Source organism: Silene latifolia, chromosome 11 (genome assembly GCF_048544455.1).
Source record: "Silene latifolia isolate original U9 population chromosome 11, ASM4854445v1, whole genome shotgun sequence".
NCBI lineage: Eukaryota > Viridiplantae > Streptophyta > Magnoliopsida > Caryophyllales > Caryophyllaceae > Silene > Silene latifolia.
This window is the reverse complement of record NC_133536.1, coordinates 82,647,463-82,663,466: the sequence shown is the minus strand read 5'-3', so window position 1 is coordinate 82,663,466 and position 16,004 is coordinate 82,647,463. Positions and strand designations below refer to the sequence as shown.

The 16,004-nt window shown below is 39.5% G+C and overlaps 1 long non-coding RNA gene across 2 annotated transcripts; it reads left to right on the top strand.

The window, feature by feature from the left end:
- Nucleotides 1-309: 309 nt before the first annotated feature.
- Nucleotides 310-11,469, top strand: LOC141611763 (uncharacterized). Of its 2 annotated transcripts, XR_012528726.1 has the most exons (6): nt 414-807; nt 900-1,069; nt 7,220-7,250; nt 7,364-7,452; nt 8,797-8,861; nt 11,109-11,469. It is a non-coding gene; the product is annotated as an uncharacterized LOC141611763 (long non-coding RNA). The 2 variants fall into 2 exon arrangements; XR_012528725.1 differs by lacking the exon at nt 7,220-7,250 and having other exon boundaries at nt 310-807.
- Nucleotides 11,470-16,004: the final 4,535 nt, after the last annotated feature.

Genomic DNA, 16,004 nt, shown 5'->3' with positions numbered 1-16,004 from the left:
TATAACGAAACTTTGTTCCGCTTGTCTGGAATCTGGTTAAGCAAAACTTTGTTTCACGTAAGAGTGTACCTGCAAAATTTGATTTCACAAGCTCGAATGCGTGTCAGGGCCCGCCGACCGAGGATTCAAAATTTTATTTTGAAAAGGATGGATAAGATCGTAAAATTTTATTTTACAAACTTAGATGCGTGTTAGAGCCCGCTGACCAATAAGTTTGGAAAAAGGGCAAGTTCAGAAAATTTTATTTTAAGAACTTGAATGCATGTTAGGGCCTGCCGACAAAAGGATTTGTGCAAAATTTTATTTCACAAAAAGGAAAAGTTTAAATTTGACTTCTCAAAAATATCAAGTGTTTATTTCACAAAAAATATACAGGTACATCTATTTTGCCCGTATGGAGATGGATCGTTTTTGTTGACTCACAAATTTAATTGACGTATTCATTGAATATACTCCACAAAGTTCAGGGAGGACAAGTTTCATGTTGCTTCTTTCATATTCAACTGACCAAACTTTACTTTCCCCTTTTCTAGTTTAATTTAATCATAAATTCCAGTAAATCATCCTCCTGTTTCCAATTCGATTTGATTTTTTTTCTTAATTCAACTATTATTGCTCAGAACATTAAAGCCCCATCGTCCCCGGAGATCAGCGCCTATGCCGCCATAGGCATTGTCCCAACTTTGTACTAGCAATGAGGTGACTGCTCGCTCCTGATATGGGATGCGATTAGCGGTTTTCTGCCGCCATAGCTGACGTTCGAGCCCCCGATTGCGATCGGATGACCGATTACGGAACTCCATCGAAGTAAGTACCACTTTTTTTTTTTACGAATGACTTTTAATTTGTACTCTTTAAATGATTGTTGAAACGTACTATTCTGATTGGGACGAGATCAGCGTGGATTGCGCCTTGGCCGTCATTCCAGCACTTGATTGGCGACAAGATGGTCGGCGTCGGAGCACTGTTGAACTGGCTCCTGATATGGAAGGAATTCAGCGGAGGTGTGCGCCAATTTGAGCCCCCGATGGGTGACTAGATGTCTGATGAAGGAGCCCCATCGGATCTTGTATGTTTTGATCGGACTTTCTGTCAGATTATATGTGTTTCTCCCTCCTTATTGAATGATTTCAGATCTCAAATTTTTGCCCCTTTCTTTTGCTTTGTTTTATATTTTGCTTGATCTCAGGAACAAATTCATGTGCTCACTGATGATGCATGATGATGTTAATCATGTATGATGATGCATGATAATATATGGTAGATGATGCATGATAATATATTGTAGATGATGCATGATGCATGACCATGACACAAATTCTAAAGTACTTACTACAATGAATACTACAGTTAGCTAATTGATGATTAACTAAGTTAACATAGAGACGTCTCACATTTCCTTACTAGTCATGTTAAAATATTTTGATTTTCAAAACGTGCTATTAAGCATGATCCGGAGAGGGGCGGCGTATGCGAATTCGGATAAGAATCCCGCCTTTGACCCTGCTTTTTTTCTTAGAAAGTTCAGCTTATCGACTTCTACTAGAATTCTTAAATCTCAGTAGCTAATCTGCATCTGACAAGGAGGAGTATCTGGTAACTCCGTATTAAATACGGATAAATATTTCTATTAGCCCCATGCTTTCTTCTCTTTTAATAGCACTCTTCTCTTTAAACTTCTCCATCTCAAAATTTTCTCTTCACTCACAATGTCTCAAAATTTTGAAAACGCTCTAAAATTATGGCTTGACAACCTCACGAAGGATGAAAAGGACTACGTCATTGGTGTTCAGCTGGGACCCTTGCTGCTATCACTGAAACAAGTTAAGATCTCCTGCGAATTTTTACGCGCTGCTGCTTTATTTTGGGATCCCGAAGTTCACGTGTTCCGCTTTGGGGATCGTGAGATATGTCCTATGACGGAGGAATTTAGTGCCATCCTAGGATCATCTGTTCAATCTTCTCCCGCGCTTCCTAGTCTCGATGATGATTTAAGAAAAGACTTCAAAGATTATCTGGGCATTACTACTCGTGTTGATGAATTTTTGAACGGACGTAGGGTAAATCTATGTCGTCTGATCGCGCACTTCACTTCCCCTAGCTACCCCAGGACTGTGATTGACTTCCGTTATAAAAAACGGGCATTGGTGTTATGCCTGCTCAACCGTTATCTATTTGTAAGCCCTTCCAATGTTTACGGACACGGCTGCCTTCTAAGAGTAGTAAAGCACATGCGCAACGACTGCTCACCTATGCCTCTGGTCTTAGCTGAAACTCTTCATTGCTTAGATACCTTACGACATAATCCAGAAGCTGCATTCTGCGGTAGCCCCCTGTTACTTCAGGTAATTTCTTGTGTCATTCACACAACTCACATATTTTCCTATTTCTGATTCCTTTTCTTTTTTTTTTATTCCTTTTTTTTCGACCTGGTGTGGGTAATCTTATTTCTTTTTTTTTTTTTTGACCTGATGTGGGTCATCTTATTTCTTTTTTTTCCTGACCTGGTGTGGGTCATTTTATGTCGATAAATCTTTGTCCTAGGTATGGCTACAAGAGCGTATGCGGCTAGTTGAACGACCTCTCGATCCCAAATCTTATCAACCTCATAGCTTCGCTGGCAGACAAAGAGTTGTGAAAGGGGAGTAGCCACTTAGCTACTGGAGGGAATGGATGAACAGTGGGTTTCCAATTCGTTGGACTATATCATGGTGGCACATCCCTGCTATGACGGCCCCGCGATCCTCTATAACATACTATAGACTACCTGGCCTTACTCACTCCTCTTTCATATTTCCTTCTCGCTTGTTGCGACAATTCGGGCGAAAACAACGAGTACCCTCTTTAGATACTATTTCTCCTGGAATTTCTCCGATGACCCATTCTTATTTGCGTAACTGGTACCAATACTGGAATGCACGTTGGTTCTGGACTATAGAAAAGGTTCCTGACTCAACCTACATAAGCAATCATTATAAGGTTTGGATGACATCAGACTCTATAGAGGAACGTGAATCAGCTCGTCAAGCGAAACGTAGGTTGCAACTTGATGCTATTATGGTGGGAGAAGGACCTGACCTGACTCAGACGAACTCTAAGACTCAAGACTCGAGTAGAGGACACAAAAGTGGAGGTAGTAGAATTCTGGTTTGGAAAAGAAAGAAGGATCAGAATGACCCGGATGATCAGAATGAAGCTAGAAAGAAGAGTACAGTGGCTAACGAACCTAAGAAGTGACAATAAGTGGAATCTAGAGCATTATAAATGTAGTTATAGCTTATTAGGATTGAAATAAAAGGATGGATTATGAACTCTACAAACCTCAAAGTTTGTGTAGGAATTTTTTTTTTTTTTTACTGCCATGATAACTCTAGATATAGAATAAGAGGAACGATTGTTAGTTTTCTTCGATTAGTTGACACTTTTTTTTTTGAAAACTCCTAATTGGGAGCGATATATATTGATAACAAAACTTGCTACAAATTCTAATATATTTTTTTTTTGAACCTGTTACTTTTTTCTAAGTTTTTTTTCCTTTTTCTGTTTTATCTCCTCTCTTTTTTTTTTTTACTGCCATGATAACTCTAGATATAGAATAAGAGGAACGATTGTTAGTTTTCTCCGATTAGTTGCCACTTTTTTTTTTTTTTGAAAACTCCTAATTGAGAGCGATATATATTGATAACAAAACTTGCTACAGATTCTAATATATTTTTTTTTTGAACCTGTTACTTTTTTCTAAGTTTTTTTTTTCTTTTTCTGTTTTATCTCCTCTCTCTTTTTTTTTTCTGAAAAAAACCTGAGAGGGGTCTCCATTCTGAATTGCTGCCCACTCTGTTTGCATCCTTCTTCGTCTTCTGCTTCCGTGTTCATTCATTCTGCTGTGGCTGTCCTTTATGTCTGACTGCTGCTACTGGACTTCATTCATTATTTTTGGTCCTGGTAGGGGTCTTTTCTCTTTGTTTAACAATTTTTTTTTTTGGACCAGGTAGGGGTCTCTATTCTGAATTTTATTTTATTTATTTATTTATTTATTTATTTCTCTTTTGTTGCGATTTGGCAGGGGCTTTTTACCATTTTTCTTTAACTTGTGATGGGTCTTTAACTTGGGAGTGATGTGTATCTTCCCTTAGCCTGAGACGGGTCCTTTTTTTTTTTTTTTTTTTTTTTTTTTTTTTTTTTTTTTTTACTGTCGCTGCGTTTTTTTTTTACTCTTTTACTTAACATTAAATTTTTAATTATTTTTTTTTCGACCTGGGAGGGGTCTTTTTTTTTTTATTTTTTTTTTTGGAATACTTACACATGATATTTCTTCAACTGATCAAGATTGGTTAATTGACTGAACTCAACCCTTTCTATGTCTGTCAGTTGCACTGCCCCTCCTTTTAAAATCTTTTTAATTATGTAAGGGCCGGCCCAGTTTGGTTTGAACTTGCCTCTCGGGTCTCTGACCGGTGCCCGTATTTCTTTAAGAACTAAATCTCCATCTTTTAAGTTCCTTGCCTTGACCTTTTTATTAAAAGAACGAGAAATCCTTCTTTGGTATAATCAACTTGGTTAAGAGCCGCTAGTCTTTTCTCATCTATTAATAGCAATTCTTCATATCGAGCTTGTACCCAATCCACTTCCGGTATTTGGCTTTCCAATGCGATTCTAAGAGAGGGAATTTCAAGTTCTATAGGAAGTACTGCCTCCATCCCGTAGACTAGTGAATATGGTGTTGCACCGGTTGGTGTTCTAACCGACGTACGATATCCCCATAAGGCGAAGGGCAACTTTGCAGGCCAATCATGATACTTTTCTGTCATTTTTTCAATTATAGTTTTCACATTTTTATTCGCAGCTTCCACTGCCCATTCATTTGTGGTCTATATGTAGACGACTTACGCTGCTGGATCTTGTAATGCGCTAGTAAGGCAGCCACATCTTTCTTAAAATGGGAACCATGATCACTAATCAACTCATGAGGGACACCACACCTACAAATTATATTTTCGGTGATGAATTTGGCAACATGTTTAGAAGTCAAGGTAGCATAAGACGCTGCCTCAACCCACTTAGTAAAGTAGTCGATTGCTACTAATATAAATTCATGTCCTCCGGTTCCCTTGGGAGTGATTTTGCCAATTATATCTATGCCCCATATCGAAAATGGCCAAGGTGATGCCAAATTGTACAAAGAATGAAGGTGGTATATCTTTGTGCATTGGCATAAATAACTGGCATTTATGACACCTCTTAACGTACTGTGTACAATCATGTTCCTGTGTCGACCAAAAATATCCTATCCGCATTATCTTTTTTGCTAACATCCGGCCGTTCATGTGTGGTCCGCAAGTACCATTATGCACTTCTTCCATAATTCTTTTAGCTTCCTTTCCATCCACACATAAGAGTAATATCCCTTGTTGAGACTTCTTGTATAACTTGCCTTGACTAAGAATAAATTGTGCCGCAAACCTTTTGATAGCGCGCTGCGTCCTTACATCAGAATCTGGCGGAAAGCTTCTTCCTAAGTGGTAGTTCAATACGTCTATGAACCATGGTGCGTCATCACCAGCTACTGTATCATCAAGGGCCATACAGTATGTTGGTTCCTCTCTTATTTCAATGCATAATGGGATATTTTCTAATTCATTTGGAATATTGATCATCGACGCCAATTTGGCTAGAGCATCTGCAAATTGGTTTTCATCTCGGGATAAATAAATGAACTTCGGATCATCAAAATGCTTGAGAATGGTTTCTAGGTATGTTTGGTAAAGTGCCAGGCCCTCACTTTTGACTTTCCATTTTCCCAAAATCTGATTTATAACGAGTGACGAATCTCCGTATACTCTTTAAGTTTTTAATCCCCAAGGCTGCTGCCGCTCGAAGTCCTAATATACACGCTTCATATTCTGCTTCATTATTTGTGACGCTAAAATCTAACTTAACTGAAAGAGGGTATGTGCCCCATCTGGTGAAATCAAAAGTACCCCTATGCCATATCCCTTTTGATTGGATGCGCCATCGAAAAATAACTGCCACGTTTCATCATCTATAACAAATATTTCCTCGTCAGGGAAGTCGTATGCTTCCTGTTTGTCTTCTGAAACGGGGAAATCAGCTAGGTAATCAGAAATTGCCTTTCCCTTAATCGATTTAAGAGCCATAAATGTAAGATCGAACTCAGCAAGCATCATGGTCCATCTTGCTATTCTGCCGCTAAGAACCGGCTTTTCAAAGAGATACTTGAGAGGGTTCATTCGTGATATGACATGAATTATGTGGGTCAACATGTAGTGCCTTAACTTCTTGGTGGCCCACACTAATGCTATACATGATTTCTCGATTGGAGAATAATTGGTTTCGTATTCCAGGAATTTTTTGCTCGGGTAGTAAATTGCTTTTTCTTGACCATCCTGAACTTATGCTAACATTGCACCCATTGATGTCTCGGTTACTGTCAAGTATAAGAGAAGTGGTAGTCCAGGTCTTGGAGGGACCAGGATTGGTGGGTTTTCTAAGTATTTTTTAACTTTTTCAAATGCTTGCTGACATTGTTCATCCCATTCAAGGGATGCCCCTTTCTTTAGTTTCTTAAAAATTGGTTCACACACCATGGTAAGCTTGGATATAAAATGACTAATGTATTGTAACTGCCCCAAAAATGCCCGAACTTGCTTCTCTGTTTTTCGTGGTGGCATATTTCTAATTGCTTTGATCTTGGATGGATCAGCCTCAATGCCTCTATTACTAACAACATATCCTAAAAGCTTCCCAGAGGTAACCCCGAAAGCACATTTTTGCGGCTTGAGTCGAACATTATATTTTCGGAGTCTCTCAAAGAATTTTTGTAATGCGGTCGTATGACTTTCTCTATCCAATGACTTTACTATCATATCATCTACATAGACCTCGACCTCCTTGTGCATCATATCATGCAATAGTGTTGTGGCGGTCCTTTGGTAAGTGGCTCCCGCATTTTTAAGTCCAAACGGCATAACCGTATAACAATATGTTCCCCGTTCAGTGAGGAATGTAGTTTTCTCCTTATCTTCCTCGGCCATTTTAATTTGATTATACCCCGCATAACCATCCATAAAAGAAAGTAGAGCGTGACTAGCCGTGTTATCCACTAAAATGTCAATATGTGGTAGCGAAAAATTGTCTTTTGGACTTGCTTTATTAAGGTCCCTATAGTCAACACACATTCTGACCCTTCCGTCTTTTTTAGGTACTGGAACAACGTTTGCCACCCACTCCGGGTAGTTAGCCCCTCTTATAAAACCTGCATCTAATTGCTTTTGTATTTCCTCTTTTATTTTTAATGCCCATTCTGATTTCATCCTTCTAAGTCTCTGTTTTATGGGTTTTGCAGTAGGATACAGTGGGATAGTATGCTCAGCAATTTCTCTGTCTATGCCGGGCATATCTTTATAAGACCAGGCAAACACGTCACGATATTCTGTGAGTACTTTAATCAAACTTGCTCGTTCTTCTGAGTTTAGTGACAACCCAATCTTTATTTCTTTCTTATCTTGATCTGTGCCTATGTTTATTAATTCCGTTTCCTCAATTATTGATGTTTTATTTTCCTGATGCGTTAATGCTTTTATTATATCTTTTGGCAACTCATCTTCATCGGAAACTAAACAATCAGAATAAGATATGGGAGAGGTAGGAGAACCAGACAAGTAATTGAAAGCTATTTTATTATCCTTGGAAAGAAGTACATTAAGGAGTAGATCACTAGACTCGGAATTTGAACTTAAATTAGAATTGATAGGGGAACTCCCTGACTCAGCATGAAAAGAAATAGGGTTAAACCCCGACTCATTTAGGATACTAGACTTCATAACACTAGACTCGATAGAGGAATGGAAGGGTGAAAACCCCTGCTTGCTAGACTCTGACTGACTCTCTGTCTCAGACTCGGTTTCAGACTCGGGTTCGGACTCAGCTTCCTCAAACATAGGCCCTTCTCCCACACTGATTTTGATACTCTTTCCATTAGTTGTAGTCCACTTCCAGGTTTTACGCCATCCATGCTCCATGTTATTGCTGTAATGAGTTGTGATTACCTTAGAAGGGTCAAAGTTGTTGTCTTGAAGTGCCATGACAAAATGGTCTGAGTGTTTTATGGGTGCCTGCCCAAAGAGTAAACCAAAGGCATTATTATTTGTTTTTGGAATCCAATCGTTGGTTGGCATGCATTTTTAATGGGAGGGGAAGTGCCTCCTCATAAAAGTGACAGTCCTCAAATATTTCAAATCCGGGAACTTTCTGTTTTGTCTTTTCGACAAAGAATGGTTCTGGAAAGTTAAAATACGGAAAATAATCACCTTCTTTGACAAATTGTCCATTTAATGTGTGTGGATATGCACCTATTGTTTGATTTGTAGGTCTATTGTCTCTCTTTGCAGCTTTTTCCTTCATTCTTTTTGTCAATGCTTCTCTTATTTCTTTCTTGGATGGCTGAAACCCTATACCAAAGAGGTCGTGTTTGATTCATTTAAGTGAAGCGTCGGATGCCCTTTTGGCAGTCTTACCAAGTGTTGTCCCATGCATGTAGCCGTTGTTTTTCATTATTAAGTTCACAGTAGTATTTGCATAATAAGGGCTAATTTTTTTATCAATGGGTTGTGACTCGTCTTCTATGAAAGCGTCCTCTTCGCTGAAACCCCATAGGTCTACGTCATCTTCACCATGGTTAACTTGCAATACTGGATTGGGTGTGATTTCGACTCTGGCAGGTGATGCATCTAGAGTAATTACTGATCCTTGAATTATCATTTTGACTTTTTGATGCAGGGATGAAGATATGGCATTAAGCTCATGAAGCCACGGCCTTCCCAGAAGAAGATTATATGAGGCAGGTATGTCGATCACCAGAAACGTGACTTTCTTTTCTATGGGTCCAGTAGTTATATTAGTTGTTAACAGCCCCAATACGTCTCTACGTGTGTTGTCATATGCACGAACAATCCGATTAGTCTTCTTAAAGTCTTTTTCTTCAAAGCCTAAAGCTTGGGCTGTTCTGAGTGGGCATAGGTTTACTGTCGATCCATTATCAACTAGTGAGAGAGGCACATATTTTTTGTTGCATAGTGTAGTTAGGTGGAGTGCCTTATTATGCTTTATACCCTCTGGGGGTAAATCTTTATCAGAGAACGTGACAACGGGCGCCTCTCTGTCCGTTGTCAAATAACTGGCCTATTCAGCCGGAGTAGTTTCAGATGGGACACTCATACTTGTCAATGCATTTAGAATAGCTTGTCTATGTTCCAGTGAGTTGCATGATAAGTCCCAAACAGTAATGTCAGCTTTTAATTTCTTGAATAACTTAATGAGAGCGTCATCTTCATGTGCATTTTTATTTTCCCCTTCTTTACTTTGCATAACCTGGGGTGGGCTTGCGTCAGTAGGTTTATAGTGCCTACCTGATCGAGTCAAATGTTGTACATTGTTCTGGTCGAGTTCATTATCGGTGTCGTCTTTGCCTTCATTATCTGCCCAAGTGTCATTAGATACTCTTTCTTCATCACCCCAAATATCATGAGTCGTATCATCATCTTCCCATTCGTCCTCCTCATCACTCACCCATAAACCCATAACATCATATATAAACTGAGTCGGGTCAGTATAAATAGAGTCATTAGCTGAAATGGCCAGAATGTCTTCGAGTGGATTTTTATTATTGTTTGGCTTTCGAGCTGCTTTGGGTAAAGGGATAGTGCGATTATCAATCAAATTTTAGATAGCATGCCTTAAGGTGAAGCAATAATCCGTATCGTGTCCTTTACCTCTGTGATATTTGCAATATTCATTTTCTCTCCATTTCGGACTTTTGTTTGCTGGATCTGGAGTGGGTCCAATGGGCTTTATATATCCTTCCTTAATTAATCGATCCAGTGCTCGTGACAGGCTCATACCTAGATCAGTGAATTCCCTCCTTGGTTTTTGTTCCAAGGCATTCACCGTGTCTCCCCCTTTAGAAGTTGAAGCAAAAATTTTCTTGTCTTTGTTAAAGCAACCTTTGGACTGATTTTTGGCAGTGGACTCGATAACATCATCTTCTATTTGTATACCAATCTTGTTTAGTCGAGCAAAGGATTCAATGCCTGCATATCGCAGGTGTGATTTATAAGGTTCCCGTAATTTTTTCACAAAAATATCCACCTGTTCGGCTTCGGGCGGTCTTTCAATCATTTTTGCAGCTTTATTCCTCCACCGAGCTAAGAAATCTGTAAAACCTTCTTTCTCAGTTTGCTTCGTTACTTCTAAATCCCGCTTTGTGATCAATAAGTCTGCATTGCTGGAGTATTGTGTCAGAAATTCTTTTTTTACGTCTTCCCAGTTAGATACACGTGTAGGATCTAGGGAGAAAAACCAACTCCGGGTACATCTTCTAGAGTGGAAGGAAAAATAGCCGGAAAAACTGATGCATCCACTTCTTTTAAGGCCATTGCTTGTACAAAGCTTCTTATGTGGTGAGCTGGATGCTCGGTACCTTTGAATTTTGGTAGGTCAGCGGTCGTAAATTTCGGAGGTAGTTTGCCTCGCATGTTCGGCATGTTACATTCAACATCGAGTAGGTCAGCATACTTAGTGTTTCTTTTGATAAGTTTCTCCATGTCCTTGAGCTTTTTGGTTACGTCATTCTCACCACTACCGTCATCCTTGATTTTGTCTTCTATGGATGACAATCGGTCGGTCAAAATGGATAGAGCATTCTTAAGGTCTTTGACTGATTCTTCGAGCGACATGGTGACTGGTGGTTGGGTTATAAGTACGGATTGCGGTATACTATTTAGTCTCCCTGTACCTTTCTCTCGTCCCCAAGCTGGAGTGACTACTAAGTTTGGGTATTTTTTACGCCTCCCTATCCTGGATCATGACATAGTAGCCTTTAGAAAATAAATTTTATTTCTATTATAACAGGACTAGAATGGAGTACATATATTGAATGTACATGTATCTAATACTAGCTAAGACCTGAATGTTTTACATGCTCACTGGATTATTACCTATTAGTGCACTTAGAATGGTACTATATGTGCTAGTATTGTTTTTGACGCGCAACTGACGGACTGAACTAATCTTTTTTTTTTATTACCTGACAGGACCGACGGACCGACATACTGGACTAATGGAATGTAAGACCAGTTAAGCTGATCGATGAATGGATATGCCTGTGTAACGTCCTATGATGCCTCCCTAAGTGTTTAAATTATGTGTGCATGCAAGATTGATGAATGTAATAGCTAATGAGGGTAGGAAGACTTATGCAAGCAGATGCAAGGGACCTGCGGTGACAGCCTACTAACGATGCGATATACACGTGATGCTTTTTATATCTACATGTTGAAACCTAAGTATGTAAGGACTCATTCCAAGGTTTTAGTGTATATGTACGTTGCGACGGACTGAGGTGGTTGTTAGCTGAGACGCACCTCTGTGTACATGTTAAACCCTTCTTTTTTTTTTCTTTTTTTTTTTGCTAATTATTAATACAGGTAAGATTATAACAAACAGGACATGCGTAACATTACCTAACAAAGGTTCTACGGGATCTATGGTTAGGTTTGTGGGTAGGAAATTGGGTACTCACAACATTAAAATACCCGAGGGTATCTCTCGCTTTTGTGCTCCCCCAGTCATATGGACTAGACGAGTTGCCAAAATGCGACGTCATGAGGTGGAAAATATGTGTAAGGCCTAGTCGTTCGAATGGACCTTCTAAGTATACAACATACTTACCGAGGGTAAAGTAGGGTAGCTTAAATGACGTTATATTGGCTAACGGGGAGCCTACGCCTTTTTTGTCTCAGAATAAAATACAAAAAAAATCGAGAAACAATTAGAAATAAGCACGGGATGGGGAAAAATAATGATAAGCAAGAGTCAAGACAAACTAATTATACAGTATAACTTCGTGACTTCTTGTTTTGACCATCATGTTACTTCCAATACTCAAATAAGCATGCAATCAGTATTTTCTTCTAATCATTAGTTGTGCCCGAAAGGCGAAAACGGCGTCAAATATATATTATTACAATTAAATTTCAAGTCTTACCCTCTTAATAGGTCCCCAGCGGAGTCGCCACTGTGAGATCCCTGAAAAAATCTCCTTTTTTGAAAATAAGTAAGTAAATAATATGGAGTCGCCATTAGGTTTTATAAAAAAAAAAAACATACAAAAACAAGTTAACGAAAAAGGCCCCTTTTGATCCCTGGAATGGGAACTGATCCGTCACTCCGGCCTAAACCAAAGATTGTGGATTCGGGGGTAAAGGTACGATCAGGGAAGGTGTTAGGCACCCGGATCGCCCATCAAACTGACGGCCTCTACTATTTATTTGTAATATTATATATTTGACGATTTTAATAAAAGAAAACGTTTTTTTAAAACAATTTTATACAAATTATTTACAAACAACGAAAGCTAAATTACGATAATATAAGAAGTAAAGAATAAATATGACACCCTCAGCCTACTCTGATACGGCGTTTCGACAATTAAACTTTTACTCGAATCGACTTTAGGGCGTCTTTATGCTCAAAATAGGATGGATGTATGTATTGTGAAAGTATGATGGGAAGGTAGTATTTTGTATGGAATTGTATTTCTGAAAAGGTAGTATATTTTTTATGAATTTTCTGTGCGTAAAGGAGAGTATTTATACTAGTTAGGACGGGAGTATTTGACGAGATTTGGAACTATTGTAAGATAGAACTCTTTTAGTCGAAGTACTCGTCTACAACCTGCTGAATTCCGTTGCTCTATGAATTCTTGAATGCTTACGTACACACTTTGTTTATTTGCTTTCTTTCTTGTGTACACTTTCCTTATCTCAATCACAAATCCCATCTTAATTATCATTATCAATATTATAATAAGATAAATTATTGAAATTCCAATGTGATAAATACGCAAAGTTGTGCCAGACAACTCATCATGCTAATCCTCCGTGTACTAGCTAAACTTGACTTTCGGTTCTTTTATTAACCGAGCATCTGCCTTATGGGCTTGTACAATCATGACTATTCGGAGCATAAATTCATCTAACCCATTTTAAATGTCACCTTGAGTACGGCCCATAAAAATGTATAACTGTTCACTATTATTTACGGTTTTGTGCCGTCGATATATAACATTACTCCCATAATTAATTAAGAGAGGCTAGGTATATAGTAAAGTGTCGAAGTGGACCGGGCTATAAAATGGCTGTGTTTGGGACAATTTTGAGCATAAATAACCTTATATCAAATTCAAGTAAGTTTCATTCCGAATTAAAATAAGGGCCTCATCATCGGGTGTTCGTAAGGCCAGTAGCAACTTTGAGGTGTCTACACCGTGTCATCTTCCTCTGCTGCGGAGATGTCACGCATTGATAAAGGTAAAGAGAAAGTTGCGGGTCCACTCATTGCTACCAGAGTGCCCTTCCCAGGTCGTCTGAAAGACGAAAAGATCGAGCGACAGTACGGTAAGTTTGTGGACGTTGTGAAGAACCTCTAGTTAACTGTCCCTTTTTCCGAACTTGTCACTCAGGTACCTAATTTTGCTAAGTTTATGAAAGATATTGTGACGCGTAAGAGAAATTTAAGTGAGTTTGAGACGATTTCATTTATGGAAGAGTCTAGTAATTTGCTTTTAAATAAGGCTCCTCCTAAAATGAAAGACCCGGGCAGCTTTTCTATTACCTGTATTATAGGCAACGTGGTCATTGATAAGGCTCTTTGTGATTTAGGAACCAGTGTTAGTGTCATGCCCCTTCCTGTCTGCAAGAAACTGAACATGAGTCACTTTAAAGTGACTAACATTACCTACTGAGATGGTGAAAGATCTCATTAGGAAGCCCTTAGGTGTCTTAGAGGACGTGCCTGTGAAAATAGGCAAGCTCTTTATCCCAGTGGATTTCATTGTTTTAGATATAGCCGAGGACATCCGGACCCCAATTATCTTAGGAAGACCTTTCCTTTGTACAAAAATCATTATTGATGTCGACAAGGCGTTTGACTCTTGCGAGGGGATGACGCGATCACTTTCAGTCTGCCTAGTACTTTGGCTCGACCAATGATAGAGGATACTTGCTATTCGGTTGATATTATTGACGAGTCTATTTATGACTTCTGGTCGGGTTCTTTTATGAAGGACCCACTAGAAGCCTTTATGCTTTTTGATGAGTGTGCAGATAGCCCAGACGACAATGACGCTGTGTTGGAATTGCTTGTTGATGATTTAGATGAGCGTGAGGGAGAGCAAGTGGAACGGATGATTAGCACTCTTTACTCCATTGAGGTAAAGGTACCGGAACGTAAGCCTCTTCCTTCCCATCTGAAATACGTTTTCTTAGACGATACTGAGCAATATCCAGTCATTGTTAGTGCCAAGCTTGATGATGATCAGCTGACTTCTCTGTTAGATGTTCTTAAGAAAAACAGGAAAGCAATGGGTTATTCACTGGACGATATCAAGGGGATTACTCCCGATATCTGTATGCACAGGATTGAGCTGGAGGAAGATCAGAAACCTTGCAGTCAGGGTCAGCGCCGGCTGAACCAGAAGATGCAAGATGTTGTGATGGCTGAGGTAATGAAGCTACTAGACGCAGGTATTATTTATTCTGTTGGCAATTCTAAATGGGTGAGTCCAGTACAGGTGGTCCCGAAGAAAGGAGGGACAACTGTAGTTAAGAATGATAAGGATGAATTAATACCTACTCGAGTAGTGATTGGTTGGCGGATGTGTATAGATTACAGACAGCTCAATGCCGCCACCAAGAAAGATCACTTTCCCCTTCCTTTTATTGATCAAATGGTAGAAAGGTTAGCATCTCATAAATTTTTCTGCTATTTAGACGGGTATTCAGGGTTCTTTCAGATCCCCATTCACCCAGACGATCAAGCTAAGACTACATTTACTTGTCCTCAGGGCGTGTTTGCTTATCGCAGGATGCCTTTTGGTTTATGTAATGCCCTTGCCACCTTTCAAAGGTGTATGATGGGGATATTTTCAGAGTATATTGAGTCTATTATGGAAGTTTTCATGGACGATTTCAGTGTTTATGGAAGTGATTTTTCTAACTGTCTGTCTAACCTTGATAAAGTGTTGCAGCGCTGCATTAAGGTTAATCTTGTGCTTAATTGGGAGAAGTGCCACTTCATGGTCAACGAGGGAGTTGTCTTAGGGCACTTAGTTTCTGATAGGGGAATAGAAGTTGATAAAGCAAAGGTGGAAGTGATTCAGCAATTACCACCTCCTGTTAATGTTAAGGGGGTGAGGAGTTTCCTTGGTCACGCCGGCTTTTATCGCCGGTTTATCAAGGACTTCTCAAAAATTGCTAAACCACTTACACAGCTGCTACTTAAGGATGCCCCTTTTGTGTTTACTGATGAGTGTCTTTCTGCTTTTCACAGGTTAAAGCAGGCTTTAGTCTCTGCGCCGATCATACAGCCTCCCGACTGGGACTTGCCGTTTGAGATAATGTGTGAGGCCAGTGACTATGCACTAGGAGCGGTGTTAGGCCAGGGGGAAGACAAAGCTTTGAACACGATTTACTATGCGAGCCGAACTCTGGATGAGGCTCAAGTGAAGTACACTACCACTGAAAAGGAGCTGCTAGCTGTAGTTTATGCCTTAGAGAAGTTTCGTTCTTATTTAGTTGGGTCGGAGTTCTTTTTTTTGACCATGCAGCTTTGAGGCATCTTCTTGCTAAGAAGGAGGCTAAACCACGACTATTGAGATGGATACTCCTTCTTCAGGAGTTTGATTTGAAGATCAAGGATAAGAAAGGAGGAGCGAGAACGTTGTAGGCGATCACTTGTCGCGATCGATGCGACAAGAAGGGGAAGATTCTTTACCTATTGATGACTCTTTCCCTGACGATACTTTAATTGCTCTTATATCGTCTATTGTTGACCAAGAACCTTGGTATGCAGATATAGCTAATTTCGTTGTCAGTGGCAAGCTGCCGCCTGACCTCTCTCATCAGCAGAGGAAGCGTTTTCTATATAAC